The sequence below is a fragment of the Octodon degus genome, unplaced genomic scaffold, assembly GCF_000260255.1.
Source record: "Octodon degus isolate 3935 unplaced genomic scaffold, OctDeg1.0 scaffold00138, whole genome shotgun sequence".
NCBI classification, from domain to species: domain Eukaryota; kingdom Metazoa; phylum Chordata; class Mammalia; order Rodentia; family Octodontidae; genus Octodon; species Octodon degus.
Genome location: NW_004524714.1, coordinates 4,264,846 through 4,278,301, shown reverse-complemented (window position 1 = coordinate 4,278,301; position 13,456 = coordinate 4,264,846). Strand labels below are relative to the sequence as shown.

Below are 13,456 nucleotides of genomic sequence, written 5' to 3'. Positions count from 1 at the left end.
TGTGTGTGTGTGTGTGTGTGTGTGTTTGTGGCCAGCTCAGCCCACCAGGTGGTGGGGCTGGCTGGCATGTGGTGCTGGGGGATTGAACTGCGGTCCCTTTGTTTTTGCTAAGCTTGTTCTAAGTAGGTGCTTTAGACCACTGAGCCATCTCACTAGCCCCTAGTCTTAGATTTCTTTAAAGTTATAATATTCCTACTTTAATTTCTGGATTTAAGTGTTAATCTTTTTATTTTTATCTTAGTGTAGCTAAATTTTGCTGAAATTTTTAAACCAAAATTTGGTTTATTGATTGTATTTATTATTTTTCTTTTATTCTTTCAGTAATTTTCATTTGATTGATTGATTCTGGTACTAGGGATTGAATTTGGGACCTTGCTCTTGCCAGGCAGGCACTTAAGCAACTGAGCCCTGACCCCTAATTCTTTTTTTTTTTTTTTCTTTTTTGAGCTTTCTGCAAAGCTTTATTCCACAGGGGCTCAGTCCTTCTTGGCAGCTGCCTTTTTCATGGCAGGTAGCATGTTGCTCAGCTCCTCACGCTTCCTCTTGTGCAGATGTGTGTCGCCACCTTTTTCTTGAACTTGAGAGGTGTGTTTGTCCTTGGAGACCTTGACCAGCTCCATGGCACACAGCTCCTAGGGGCGAAGGCACACACCTCCTGGACTATGTCCTGCTCATACTTGGTGTGTTTGGTGAGGTGTCCGTGATGGTGGCTGTGCCTGGGTTTACTCATATTCTTAGTCACCTTGTGGCCCTTGTTGAGGCCGATGGCCATGGAATAACCGAGGGCCATAGAGCCCCCCAACCGCCTCTGTGTCTGCCTCAGCAGGTGCTTTAATCTGTTGAACTGGCTGGTCTTCCTAATTCTAATCTTTATTATTTACTTTTTGTGACTTTTGAGTTTCTTTGTTCTTTTTTTCATTCTTTAAGGTATAATGGTAGGTTATTGATTTGAAGAATTGGTATCTTTCTTTCTTTCCTTTTTTTCCTTTTTTTTTTTTTTTCCCCACTATGGATTAAACCCAGGTTCTCAAGCATGCTATACATGGTAGACAAGAGCTTTATTCCTGAGCCATATCCCTATCCCATTTCTACTTTTTTTTTTTTTGAGATCAGCTATCACTCTGTTGCCCAATTTTGTCTCAAATTTCTGGAATCTGGTGATCCTCTTGCCTAAACCTAAGCATTTGTGGGTAAGAATGTTGCCATTGTGCTCAGCTAAGAGATCATTATTTCTGAAACCATTTACAGCTGTAAACTCCCCTGTGAACACTGCTTTTGCTGTTATATTATTTGGTTTGCTTTTCTTACGTATGTCTTATCTACGGCCATACTACCTTGAACTTGCCTGATCCTATCTTAAGGAACTTCTTTTTGTTTCTCATTTCCTCCACAACCCTTTTTTAATTGATTATTTTTTTCACTGAGCTATGTCCTCAATCATCTTTTTATTTATTTATTTTAAAAAATGTATTTGGTTGTTGCAGGGTCTCACCACGCAGCTCAGATTCGGGGTGATCCTCTTGCTTTCAGCCTCCCCAGTACTGGGATGATAGGCATGTGCCACTCTGCCTGGCTCTAGCTGGCTCATCCTGCCCTGGGGGTGGGGCTGACGTGGCATGTGGTGCAGGGGATCAAACCATGGTCCCTGCTCTTGCCTAAGCTTGCTTCAGCAGGCACTTTAGTCTGCTGTGCTGTCTTGTCAGCTCCAATTTTTTAATTTGGAGACAGGGTTTCATTAAGTCACTACTTTACCTATGCTGGGCTTGAATTTGTAGTCCCTCTGCCTCAACCTGTCAGAGTGCTAGAATTATAGTCAGTGTTTTAGTTTTTATTCTATACCATTTGAGTCCCTTCTTCTTTCCTTTTATGTATATTTTTCCCCATAATTTTATTGATAAACAAATAGCAATGAGACAGTTTCAAATCAAATTGGCAGGACAGTTTCAATAATTAACACATTGCATACATTCTTCCTAGTGGTTAATTGCTGTACAAGATGCGGACATGATATCCTATTTACAAACACCATTAGAACAAATCCCTCTATTCATTAAGAGAATGTAACTATATATCTATCCTAACCACTTTGAATACACAGATACAAAATGGACATTCATCTGTATCCCCCTTTTTTTGTTAAGTTCCATTATTTGAATATTATAGATGTGTAAACTCAGCAAAATATTCTAAAAGAGTCCAGTAGCCCATAATAGTATTGTGTCTTCTGCTTGACTGGCAATGTCAGAAATTGCTGACCTGAGTCCCCAACAGCTCAACATAACAGCATGGCTTTACTTCTTATATTTTGTTTTTACCTTTTATGTATATTTTTAAGCTATCTTCTTAGTGGTTAATATTGGGCTTAAAATTAATGTGCTAAATTTAGAACAATCATGCTTAAATTAATGCCAACCTAGCTTCAATAGCACAGAAAAATTTCTGTCTCTTCTATGTTATCACAAATTACACTTTTATACATGTACATATTATAGATTTTTAATTATACTGTTATCTGTTTGTCTTTTAGTGATATAAGAATCTCAAAGAGGAGATATCCATCAAAAATACAGTAACACTTTTTAAAAGTATTTAGCTATATAGTTGTGTTTCCTGAAATTCTCTTTTTTGGTATGGCTTTTTTTCTTTTCTTTTTTCCAGAACCGGGGATTGAACTCAGGCCCTTGCGCTTGCCATGGAAGCACTTATTCTACTGAGCCATCTCCCTGGCCCTTGTATGGCTTTCAGTTACTGTGTTATATCTTAATTTTGGCTAGAAGGATTCCCTTTAACATTTCCTGTAGGGTAGGTCTACTGCGACATCCCTCTATTTTTGAGTTGGAATGTTGTCTTAGTTTTTTCTTTTTGTTTTCCTTTCTTTTTTGTCTTGCTATATTACTCAAGCTGCTCACAAACTCCTGGTTCAAGCGATCATCCTGCCTCAGCCTCCAAGTTGGGACTGTAGGCATGTACTACCACACCTAGCTTCTTTTGTCATTTTTGAAGGATAATTTTACCAGATATAACATTCTTATAAGGCACTCTTTTCCCCTTTCAGCACTTTAAATATATCGTCCCATTGCCTTTTTACCTTCATTTTTTCTGTCCAGAATTTGGCTGTTAAACTTTTGGAGAATCCATTATATGTGATAGTTGCTTCTCTTTTGTTGCTTTCAAAATTCTGTCATTTTGTAGTTTGTATATTGTGTCTCTGTATAAATTTCTTTAGGTTTAGGTTGATGTCTTTTATTAAATTTTGGGTGCTTTCAACCATTATTTCTTCAGATATTTTTTCTGTCCTTGTCAGCTGCTTCTTTCTTTTTGGTACTTGCATTATGTGCATGTTGGTATGCTTGGGCCCATAAAGCTTTTAAGATCTTTCTCTTCTATCCTTTTTGATTTCTGATTTTGTAATGTCTGTATTTGTCTTGTATGGTCTTTGAAGTCTGTGTTTCTTTTGTTTGTGTTCAGCTAATTTTTACCCCCACTGGTGCTAGTTTGGAACCCAGGGTCTTATGCTACTGAATGACACATCAAACCCTCATACAGTGTTTTAATACAGATTTCCTTGAATAGTAGGTGACTTAAGTCAATGACTTTTTTATTTTTTATTTTTAAATTTTATTTATTTATTTGTGTGTGTGTGTGTGTGTGTGTGTGTGTGTGTGTGGCCAGCTCAGCCCACCAGGGGGCGGGGCTGGCTGGCATGTGGTGCTGGGGGATTGAACTGCGGTCCCTGTGCTTTGCTAAGCTTGTTCTAAGTAGGTGCTTTAGACCACTGAGGCATCTCACCAGCCCCTCAATGACATTTTTTTAAAAAGTGAAGAATAAAAATACATCTCTGTCCTTGCTGATTGTTTTTGTCTTGGGATATCCTTGTATTATTTAGTGAGCCCATTCACAGCTATGCCCTCATCTTTATTTTCTGCTTCTGTGTAACCTTTGCAGATCAGCCAGAGGTGAAACTCAGAGCATTCTTGGATGTTTCTTGAGCACTGGTACTTCTTTAACATGTGTGAGACTTTATGATTTCCATAATATCCGAGGTACTTTAGAATGCTTTCAATTCTCTTTCTTTCTATCTTTCTTTCATACCTGGTCCACAGGGTTTCACTACACAGATTGGACTCATAGTGATCCTTCTGTTTTTAGCCTCCTAAGTGCTGGAATTATAGGCATATGCCACCATGCCCAGTCTCAGTCACTGTCTCAGTGCGCTCCAGGGGTGGGGCCAGCACAGCAGGCCAGGGATTGAACCCCATCCCTGCCTCTGCCTAAATAGGCACTTTAATCTGTTGAGTTATCTGGCTGCCCCTCCCCCCCTTTTCATTTATGTATTTGGTACAGGGTCTCACCAGCCAGCCTGGACTTGTAGTGATCCTCCTGTTTTCAGCCTCCCAAGTGCTAGGATCACAGGCATGCACCACCACACCAGGACTCAATTGCTTGCTCAGTGTGCCCTGGGGACGGATGGGGCTGCATGCGGGAGTGGGAATTGAATCTTGGTCCCTGCGCTTGCCAAAGCAGGAAAAAATGCTTTCATTCCTGTAAGAAACTTTCCTTCTGGCTTTTTGTTTCTTTGTTTTGTTATCTTTTGTCCCAGGTGACTGCATATTCTCCCTTTGCTTTATAGTGTTTGAGAAGAATGTTTTGTTTTTCTCTCCAGCAGGAATTCTCATATAAAATAGACTAGAGTCTTATATTAGTTCTTTAGAGACCTCTAGAGGGCTAGGACATAAGATATAAGATATGCTCTGCTCCCTCTAGAACCAGGAACCAGGAACCAGAATCTCCCACTGGAGGGTTCCATTTTTGAGATATCTTTGAGCTATGTTGGAAGATAGGGAAGGGAAAATAAAAATGTTATGAAGCTATCCTACTGTTTTAAAATTGCCTTTTTTCAAGTTCAGTGTTTACTTGGTTGCTGAAAATCTTTGGCTGTTTCCTAGAATTCTGAAATTTTCTTTGTTGTTGATATGGGATGTATAAGTGGGAATTGGAAAATAAGGAAAATGTATTGCATATATGAACTCTTTTGATGAGTAGGAAAGATTGTCTGTTGAGTTCAGCATGTATTGTTGTGAAGTAGAGTTTGGTAAAGTTCTCGAAGTGTTACTGAGCAAGCATTGGAAAATAATTGTTAGATTACAGACTCAGTCAGAGTTGGAGGCTGCAGTTGAAATGGCACTAGCATGACCATTTGTGATTTCTCCAAGAAGTTAACATAGATTGTACCTGTCCTCTGTGCTTGGAGTTTGCTTGTAATCAGAGAAAATGGCAAGAATATAATGGGTCATAGAGCTTTGTTGCAATAGTTAAGATGTCCCATCCTATAATACACAGGGCACAGGTATGAAAGGTAAGGGAGTCACGAATAGACCAAGAAGAAATAGAGGAATTTGAGGATTGGCTGACACAGTTAGACTGAAGGATGAGAGGAATGGGTGAAAAGGAAAGAGGATCAGCAGTATGAAACACTGTGATCATAGAATGAGGCATTTAAATTTTATTTAAGAGGTGAAGCAGTTGCAGGTGATGGATAATAAAGTTTAGGATGTGACATGTGGAGCTGGTGTATCAAATTGAGAAGGATTTTTTTTTTTTTTTTGTATTTAGGACAAGGTCTACAGGGTCTATAGGGTCTCACTGCATAGATTGGACTCATAGTGATTCTCCTGTTTTCAGCCTCTCAAGTGCTGAGATTACAAGTGTGTGCCACCATGCCCAGTCTCAGTCTGTCTCAGTGCGCACTCAGGGTGAGGCTGGCATGGCATGTCTGGGGATCGAACCCCAGCCACTGTGTTCTGCCTAAGCAGGGGCTTTAGTCTGCTGAGTTATCAGGCCAGCCCTTGTCATTGGTTATTAAGGAGGTCAGAGAACTAGAGGGCTAGGATGTTGTTTGAATTTTTATGTGCTACTTGAAGACTGATAGAATTGGGGTAGAGGAAACAGACTTGTGCCAAGATTTTTAATGAATGTGATGATTATTAGTATTAGTTAATGATCGACAGTGGATGCTGTCTTGCCAAGGTAATTTTTCTTGGATAATTAGTTGTTTCCATTAGAGATCAAGCTATGGTCAGTTTATTTGGAAATAAGCAGATATTATGGTAGGAAAATGAAATCTATATGAGTAAACACTGCTTATATCATAAATTTATTTGGCATTTATTGAATGCTTTTTCTGGGCCTCAAAATTGCTCACAGCATAGAAGAGGAAATAAACTTCTCAATAGATAAATGATACAGCATAGTCTCAGGCAGGATGTATCCTCCAGTCCATTGGGATAGTCATGGAATAATCAGAACTTCTTTTTATATTTGTCTATTTCATTGTGTGTATTTTTTTTTTGATACAAGAGTTCAGAGCATATGAAAATATAAATAATATAGAAAAACTCATACATAGCATCTAGTTTTATTTGTTTAGTTTTGTATTTTAGGCAAGGGTCTACAGGGTGTTCAGGGTCTCACTACTAGATCGGACTCGTAAAGATCCACCTGTTTACAGCCTCCCAAGAGCTGGGATTACAGGTGTGTGCCACCACGCCCAGTCTCAATTGCTGTCTCAGCGGGCCCCAGGGGTTGGGCCGGCACGGTAGACCTGGGGATCAAACCCATCCCCTGTGCCTGCTTATATGCTCTTTAATCCACTGAGCTCTTTGGCCAGCCCCATAGCATATAGTTTAAGAGATGAAATGTTATAGATTTAATTGAAACCTTATGTGTCCTTTCCTAATCCTATTCCCTTTCCTTTTTGCCCTTTCTTTTACACACTAAATTTATTGTTCATAATTCCCATAAATGTTTTTAATATTGGGTGCTTCTTGAATCTCACATAATTGTTTTATATTGTTTTTAATCTTTGGCTTTCTTTTTTCCGCTTAACATTGATTTTAACATTTTCAACATTGATATTTTAGGCACAAGTTCACTGATTTTCCCATCTGTACACAGTAGTCTGTCTAGTAATTGCTATTTTATAATTTCTTAATTCTTATGATAGACCAATTGCTCTGATTTTTCCTACTGTTGTAAGGCATGTGTGTGTATACTTGTTTTTTGTGCTGTTGTCAAACTCAGGGCCTCATGCATGCTAGGTGAGCACGCTACCTCTGAGCTTCCTGGCTTCCAATGTGTTTTGAACTCAGTTATCCTTTGCCATATAACCTAGCAGTTTCAAACTGCCAATATTTAGCATGGATACTGTTGACTAAGTATCTAGGCACAGTTTAAGTAGGTGCTTCTGTGTTGAGAGTCTCCCACAAGAGTACAGTCAGGTAGTGCCAGCAGGCTCCAGTTATCTCTCATAAGGCTCATGTGGGGCGGATTGGCCTCCTTACTCATTCACCTGGCTGTTGTTAGGCCTTAGGCCTTTGCTGGCTGATGGCTGGGGCTATTTTTCCTCCATAGGTCTTTGGATGGGGCAGCTCACAGCATGACATCTGGCTTCCTTGAAAGTGAGAAAGCAAGTAACTGAGGGGGACCAAAGTGGAAGCCACGATGTTTTGTAGCCTAATCTTGGAATTCTTTTACTCCATGTTCTGTTTGGTAGAATTGAGTCATTAAGTCCAGTCCATGCTCAGGAAGAAGGGATTGCATGAAGGTGTGAGTAGCAGGAGGTGGGAATCCTTGCAGGCCTTCTTAGAGGCTGTCGGCCACCCTTGGTGGTAGTGTACCCATCATCTACTTACTAAAAGTTATGAAATCTTTTCCTGTGGTGGTTATTCTAATATACGCTTTGCTAAAAAGTAAGAATTAAGCTTCACTAATGCTTAAAATGGGAATCAGCCTGGGTGGTCCACATTTTAGGCTTATTTATTATGGAGGAATAGTAAGACCTGGACTTGGTGGTCAACTTCTGTAATGGCAACATATAGGGAGGCTGAATGTAGCAGAAGGATTATAAATTCAAGGCTAGCTAGGGCAACTTGTTGAGACTGTTTCTTAAAATAAATAAGGCTAGGGATGTAGTTCAGCGCAAAGGCCCTGGATATACTGTGGGAAACATTGAGAGGAAATAGTAGGAGATCTAGGTTGGTTTCCCATATATTCCCAGTTGTGTGTGGTTGGAGATATTTGTGTATTATTTTATCTTAATTTAAACTCATGGCTTCTGAAATTGACAAGTTATTTTAAGATACCTATACAGGAAAATAGAGAAATAATGCAAGTATATGATGAGGCAATAGGAGAACTGATTACTTTTGGTACAAGCTCTTAGCTGTGTAAGGTGGAAAACTAATTATGATCTATTATGCCTATCAGAAAGTCAGGCAACATTAAAATCACAGAAACTATTTTTAATAATTTTGTATTTGTAAATATTGGTACTTTATGATTTACTACCATTGTTATTAGTATACTTTATAATTGTGTATTCTTTTAAGATACTAGTTAATAATGGTAGCACATGTATTTTGTGTGTACACACAAAAGTTAAAAAAGTACATGTTTAAATTTGTAGATTATTTTACCAGAATAGTAGAGGTATAAAAGAAATACTGGGCTGGAGAGATGGCTCAGTGGTCTAAAGCACCTACTTGAAACAAGCTTGGCAAAGCACAGGGACCGCGGTTCGATCCCCAGCACCACATGCCAGCCAGCCCCGCCCCCTGGTGGGCTGAGCTGGCCACACACACAATAAATAAATGTAATAAATAAAAATAAATTAAAAAAAAAAAAAAGAAATACTGTGGGAATATAGTGAGGGAGCAATTGATAGCTTCAAGAAGTAAGAAAGGCTTGCCCGAGAATGGCAATTTTGAGCTGGGTCACAAAGCACAGGTTGGAATCTCAATGACAAGAGGGCATTTTTGGTTGGGCAACAGCTGTGTTAGAGTGAGAAGTGTGCAGGAAGTGAAGATGTGATAGAGGTGAAGGTAGTGGCCAGAACGTGGGCCGTATATGAGTATGGTGGAGCTCAGTTAGCTGTGAAACTGGCATGATCTCTGAGAGCTGAATTCCTTAGCTTGCTAGTTGCCACCTGGCTAGTGTGGCACCATTCTTTATACAAGGATTCTAAAGCCAGTTCTAACTTAGTAGCAGTGGGGAGCAAAGGTTTCCTAATGAAAATTTCAGACTACTGTTTTTTTTTTTTTGTTTTTGTTTTTGTTTTTAATAAAAAGTTGAGTGTGTGTAAATGTTACTTTTGTTATTATTGAAACAGCTTTATTATGGTATACTTCCCTTGCAATAAACTGCACATATTTAAAATTTACAATTAGGTAAGTTTTGATGTCTGTATATACCTATTATACCATTACTACAGTCAGGGTAATGAACACATCTATCAACGCTAAAGTTTCTTTGTGTCCTTTGCATGAATTTTAAAAAATATATAGTATATTAAAATAAGCATGTATAATAAAACTATTCTTATAGGGAGTTTAGTGAGTGATCACATTAAAAAGTTTTTTATGTAATATTATATATATATATATATATATATATATATATAATTTAGTATAGAGTCTACGGAGTCTCACTACATAGATCAGACTTGTAGTGATTTTCCTGTTTTTAGCTTCCCAAGTGCTGGAATTACTGGTGTGCGCCACCACGCCCAGTCTTAATTTCTGTCTCATTGCTCTCCGGGGGCGGGGCCAGCACAGCAGGGGATTGAACTCTGTCCCTGCATCTGCCTAAACAGGAGTGTTAGTCTGCTGAGCTATCTGGCCAGCCTATTAAAAAGTTTTTTTATTATGAAGACTATTATGAGGATTTAAAAAGCATTACATAAAGTTATTGTTTATAATTATTGTTTTCTTATACATACAGTATTTTTTTCTTTTTTGTGAGAGTCTGTGAATTTGTCATTTTACAGATAAGGAAACTGGAGAAATCAAGTGTTTAATTTATGGAAATGTGGAAGCTGATGGGAGGAAAAACTAATGTTTTATTCCTGTGTTTTCTAGACCATTCCTGCTTAAAACTGTACTCTGTCACCTGGCAGCTCCATTTTCACCAGGGAGATGATTAGAACTGTAGATTCTCATGTCTGACCCAGACCTTCAGAATCAGAAATTGTATTTTAACATTTGCAGACAATCATATTAAAGTCGGAGAAGCATAGTGCTTAGATAAACTGGCTCTTTGGGCAACAATGAAATTTTAGCATTAAGTATCTTTCTTAAAGTGATGTTGGTGAATGAGAAAACACTGGAAATTTGACTTTAGTTACTACTTAGTTTTTGCTGTTGAATAATGCCAGGTACAGTGCTATGATAAGTTAATCTTTTATCTTTCCCTGTGTCACCATTTTTAAATCATTAAAAAAAAAGATTTCTGAGGATAAAATAATGAATAGGTACTTTAAACTATTGTAGTTGTCTATTTATGACTTTTGTGGAGATATCTTTGCTCTCTGAAGAAGAGACCAAAGATATTGTGGCTATTTTATTTATTTATTTATATTTATTTATTTATTTATTATTTTGCAGTACTGGGGATTGAACTCAGGACTCTAAACTTACCAGGCAAATGCTTATTCTACTGAGCTATCTCCCTGCCCCCCCCTTTTTTTAATTCACTAGCCTTAAAAACAAAACTTAGTTTCTTTTCTTATCTTCCAGTGGCCACCCCCATTCCAAAGACAACTAGGCTGGGTAACCCTGGACCGAATTAAACACTGTTCAGTATGATACCAAGGGAGGACCTCATGTTGTGTTTAATTTGGTGTGCTGGGAGACCCTTCCCTTGGCCTCTAATGTTTACTCTGGATGAACTATTGCGTTTTAAAAGCAACTCTGACTGAATTCAGTATTGATGAATTTACTTAACAACTTTTTTGCCTCCGGCAGGACAGTTTTTTGCTAATGGTAGTGTACAAACAGCAGCCACTGCCTTTATCCTTACTCTCAAGGAATCCTTATAACATTGTTTCTTTTGCCATATCCCTTCATATGTGCAGGGCCAACTATAATTCTGTTCTTTGTGACCATGCTCCAGGAACATTTTGGAGATAATTGTTATTTGGTAATGGAAACCATTTCGGTATAATCCCAGGTAAAAGCTTGTGCAGGATTGAATGGTATTCTGTTATAGTACTGCACACTAACCGATTGTGCCCCTGAAGCTTCATGAACGTATTCTGAGATGCACTGTACTGTAGAAGGATATTAGCATCTTAACAAAGAGGAAGTATCAATGCTATCCTTTTGATTTGTAATGTTTTCACATATAGCACTAGGTGGTATATTTTTATACTTTCTTGGAGAATGATTTGTTGGCTGAAAAAAACACTTAGATTCAGAATTGATCAAAAGAGGGTTTACATTTTCCTCCCCAGGATTGGAGTGGGTTGGGTACCTGGCAACCCACTTGTCTACTGAACCCCAACCCCAACCCCTGCCTTCAAACAATCTTCCTTCTTTCCTTCCCTCCCCTTCTCCTCTCCCCTCCCCTCCCCTTTTCTCCCCTCTCCTCTCCTTCTTTCTTTTTTCTGCTTTTATATTATTTCTGATAAAAACCTGTGTTCTAGAGTTTGCCAGTGAATACTTTTTTTTAATATTTATTTATTTTTATTTATTACATTTATTTATTGTGTGTGTGTGTGGCCAGCTCAGCCCACCAGGGGGCGGGTCTGGCTGGCATGTGGTGCTGGGGATCGAACCGCGGTCCCTGTGCTTTGCCAAGCTTGTTTCAAGTAGGTGCCTTAGACCACTGAGCCATCTCTCCAGCCCAGTGAATACTTTTTAATACTTTCTTTCAGTTTTTCCTGAATTCATGAGTCCTCAGTTTCGAGTATCTAGCCAGCCAAATCATCATGTATAAATATAAGCCACGGTGATTCTGTGACTTCAGTGATATCTTATTGGATCTAAAGAAATCCGTATGTCAGATCTCACTCAGTGTTAATGGAGGGCTTTACTTAGTGGAGGTGTTTCACATGTTTTGACAGTGGTAAGACTATTGGCCATTAATAATAATACAATATTTTAATGGTAATGAAAATTTAAAAATAAATTAAAAGTCAGGTAGCCTCCAAAGCAATTAAAAGATGATTTGAAGTACTATCAACTTTTAAGCATTACATTCATGCTTGCTGTCTCAGACATAAAAACATGGTAGATATACATGCAGTGAGCAGTTGTTCAAAATTTCCATCTTAACTATTCTGAGCTTTTTTTTGTGGTCTTAGTTTGGGTTCTTTTTAAAATTTCAGTTTTGAATCTTTGTAGTAGAGACTAGCTTGTCCTCTTACAATGTTCTGTACTCTCATTTAAAAATTTTTTGGGGTCAGGGAGATAGCTCAGTGGAATAAGTGCTTTGGCACAAGGTCCTGAGTTCAATCCCTGGTACCACCACAAAAAATTAGTTGTACAATTAGTAATATTCAGTGACAATATAGTTAATGTGGGAATAGCTCACATTAAAACTGTAAACTGAACTTGGCGTCTCTTCATTCCACTGCCCAGTATTGAAGTCAGAGCCACAGGAAGTGAATCATCACCTTTCTCTTCTGATTTTTAGCTTTACTGATGATGAAACCATAGAAGTTATTATGCTTTAGCCTTTGCTTTTACAGACGAGAAATGGATCTTATACTTATATCATCAGGTTTCAAGACTATTTACACTAAGTGGCATGGTTTACTACCTCAGGGGTAGTGCATTAAGCCTTTTGCTCTTGAGAATCCATTTTCATCTCTTCTCACCAATTGATGGGACAGATATGACAAGCCTTTAAAGTTGAGTGGAAATTTTCTGTGGGGCGAGCTGTTGTATTAAATTGTTCCTTACCACCACCATGGATGTTGTAAAGACTTGTGAGTGGGTAGCCTGTGGCTAAGAAAAAAGATATATTGTCTGTAGTACAGAAGCTGTAAGGACTAATATATAGGGAACAGTCTTCTTTCTATCTGCTGTTTTCATTCTCCTTGTTTAAATCATGGGTTGAGTCCATGTATTCCAAAAGTGTTTTCTTGATTAAACATCCTCAGAAAGCATTAGTCGAATTCTTAATTATGTGTAAATTATATAGAGCCACTACGTATATTATTCCTTATTTACACTAATATACCTTATATTTAGTATTTTTTAAAAAATTAGATTTAGAGTTTTATGTTGATTCTTCTTTGCAAGGACTGGTTAATTTGTGAGTTCCTCAATATTTTCTTATTATCATTATGCTGATGACCATTTGCTGTGTATTTTTATTTTAAAAAATTAACAAAATTATAATACTCTTGTGACAAAGAAGAATATTATAAGACATTAATATAAAAATACATAGTTTTCAAGTGAAATAACTCACATTGAGGAGCTTGGGTTCTATTTTAAGGATTTAGTACTTGTTGCACAGGTCCTGCTTTACCTTGGTCTTAACCATCCAGTAGAAAAGTATGAAGACGAAATATAGGAAGTAAAGCCATGTTGTTATGTTGAGGTGTGGGGCACTCAGGTCAATAATTTCTGACATTGCCAGTTAAGCAGAAGTCCCATTGCTATTATGGGCT

The 13,456-nt window shown here is 38.1% G+C and overlaps 1 protein-coding gene and 1 long non-coding RNA gene across 5 annotated transcripts in view; one reads left to right on the top strand and one right to left on the bottom strand.

The window, feature by feature from the left end:
- The window catches only part of LOC111812714, a 20,195-nt gene extending 10,267 nt beyond the window's left edge, over positions 1 to 9,928 (bottom strand). Inside the window, exons 1-2 of the long non-coding RNA XR_002818134.1 lie at positions 9,917 to 9,928; positions 7,677 to 7,683 (exon numbers count right to left, since the gene is read on the bottom strand). This is a non-coding gene — a long non-coding RNA (uncharacterized LOC111812714). The remainder of the gene's footprint in view (positions 1 to 7,676; positions 7,684 to 9,916) is intronic.
- Positions 1 to 13,456, top strand: part of Pbx3 (PBX homeobox 3) — a 238,717-nt gene that overhangs the window by 33,528 nt on the left and 191,733 nt on the right. The gene's annotated exons all lie outside the window — the stretch shown is intronic.